This window comes from Budorcas taxicolor, chromosome 4 (genome assembly GCF_023091745.1).
Source record: "Budorcas taxicolor isolate Tak-1 chromosome 4, Takin1.1, whole genome shotgun sequence".
In the NCBI taxonomy this organism is placed as follows: domain Eukaryota; kingdom Metazoa; phylum Chordata; class Mammalia; order Artiodactyla; family Bovidae; genus Budorcas; species Budorcas taxicolor.
This window is the reverse complement of record NC_068913.1, coordinates 82,985,579-82,987,980: the sequence shown is the minus strand read 5'-3', so window position 1 is coordinate 82,987,980 and position 2,402 is coordinate 82,985,579. Positions and strand designations below refer to the sequence as shown.

Genomic DNA, 2,402 nt, shown 5'->3' with positions numbered 1-2,402 from the left:
TGGAAGTTCTGATGCTAAAGCTGAAAGTCCAATACTTCGGCCACCTCATGTGAAGAGTTGACTCATTGGAAAAGACTCTGATGCTGGGAAGGATTGGGGGCAGTAGGAGAAGGGGATGACAGAGGATGAGATGGCTGGATGGCATCACCGACTCAATGGACATGAGTTTGAGTGAATTCCAGGAGTTGGTGATGGACAGGGAGGCCTGGAGTGCTGCAATTCATGGGGTCGCAAAGAATTGGACACAACTGAGTGTCTGAACTGAACTGAACTGAAGCTGACTAGAGTAATCAGTGAGGTGAAGTTGCTCAGTTGTGTCCGACTCTTTGCGACCCTGTGGCCTGTAACCTACTAGGCTTCTCCGTCCATGGGATTCTCCAGGCAAGAATACTGGAGTGGATTGCCATTTCCTTCTCCAGGGGATCTTCCTGACCCAGGGATCGAACCTGGGTCTCCCGCATTGGAGGCAGACGCTTTAACCTCTGAGCCACCAGGGAAGAAGTAAAATAGGCCATATATTGAACCACAAGATAAGATTGGATAAATTTATGTATATGGAAATCATAGTGAGCATGTTATTTGACCACCATGGAATTAAATTAGAAGCTAGTAATCAAAAGATACATATTGTTGTTTAGTTGCTAAGTCATGTCTGACTTTTTGCAACTCCATGGACTGTAGAACTGCCAGGCTCCTCTGTCCATGGGATTTCCCAGGCAAGAATACTAGAGTGGGTTGCTATTTCCTTCTCCAGGGGATCTTTCCAACCCAGGGATCGAACCCAGGTCTCCTGCTTCTCAAGTGGATTCTTTACCCCTGCACCAGCTGGGAAAGCCCAAAAGATATAAGATCAGAGCCTCATTACCTGCATAATCTGTACATTAAAAAAAAAAAGATATTGAATAACTGAACCACTTTGTTGTACACCTGAAACTAACACAACATTGTATACCAACTATTCTTCAATTTTAAAAATTCTGTGAAGAAAAAAATAAGATCTAAAATCAATCATCTTGCTTTGTCTTTAAGAAGCTGCTGCTGCTGCTGCTAAGTAGCTTCAGTCGTGTCCAACTCTGTGCGACCCCATGGACTGCGGCCCACCAGGCTCCTCCATCCATGGGATTTTCCAGGAAAGAGTGCTGGAGGGATGCCATTGCCTTCTCCGTTAAGAAGCTAGTAAAGAGTAAATTAAACCCAAAGTAAGCTGGAGGAAAGAACTAGTAAAGATAAAAGTAGAAGTCAATGAAATAGAAAGTGGAGAAACAAAAATGAAAAGCTAAAAGTTAACTCTGTAAAAGATGAACAAAAACGACAAGCTTCTAGCTAAAAAGATTAAAAAATGAAAAGAGATAGCATAAATTTAAAATAACAGGGTTGAAAGAGGAGAGATCACAGCACACATTGAAAGATGTAAAGTAAAATTTTGGAGAACTTTATGCCAATAAATTCCACAAGTCAGATGAAATGAACAAATTCTCTGAAGGACACAAAATTATCATTAAGGCATAATAACTATTTTTAAATACTAGCAATGAACTGAAAGAAAATGGAATATTAAAAAAAAAGCACTTTTGCACACCTTTCATGAAAATTAACAAAAAATGGGTCATGGACCTAGCTTTAAAATACAAAGCTACAAAATTTCTAGTGACAACAAACGAGAAAATATAGATGACCTTAGGTTTGATGATAAATGTTTATATACAACAAAAGCATGATCCCTAAAAGAAAAACTTCATAAGTTGTCCTTTATAAACATTGAATATGTCTGTTCTGTGAAAGAGAATCAAAAGACCAGACTCGGACAAAAAAAATATTTACGAAATATTGTTTTTGTAAATACTTAAGTGAAATATTAAATATTTAAGCGACTAAACAAGACCAAAAGACCAGACTCAGACAGACAAAAAATATTTACAAAATTCATAATTGACAAAGGATTTGTATCACCAATACACTAAGAATCTTACAGCTCAACAATAAGAAAACAATCCAATTTTCAAAAATGGGGAACAGATATAAAAAGAACACATCAAAGAAGATACACACATATCAGATAAGCATATGAAAAATGCTCCGTAGCATTTGTCATTAGGGAACTTCAAATTAAAACCTCAATGAGGGCTTCCTTAGTGGCTCAGTAGTAAAGAATCTGTCAGTGCAGGAGACATGGGTTTGATCCGTGATCCGGGAAGATCCCACATGCCACAGAACAGCTAGGCCCGCGCGCCACAACTATAGAGCTTGTACTCTAGAGCCCGGGAGCCATAACTCCTGAGCCCCTGTGCTGCTGAGTACCTAGAACCCGTGCTGTGCAAGGCATCCCACTGCATTGTGAAGCCTGGGCACCGCAACTAGAGAGTAAGCCCCTGCTTGTCACTACAAGAGAAAAGCACGCACAG

General features: G+C 39.9%; 1 non-coding gene across 1 annotated transcript; it reads right to left on the bottom strand.

Moving 5' to 3' along the window:
* Positions 1-424: 424 nt before the first annotated feature.
* TRNAW-CCA (transfer RNA tryptophan (anticodon CCA)) lies at positions 425-497 on the bottom strand. Its single transcript has one exon. It is a non-coding gene; the product is annotated as a tRNA-Trp (tRNA).
* Positions 498-2,402: the final 1,905 nt, after the last annotated feature.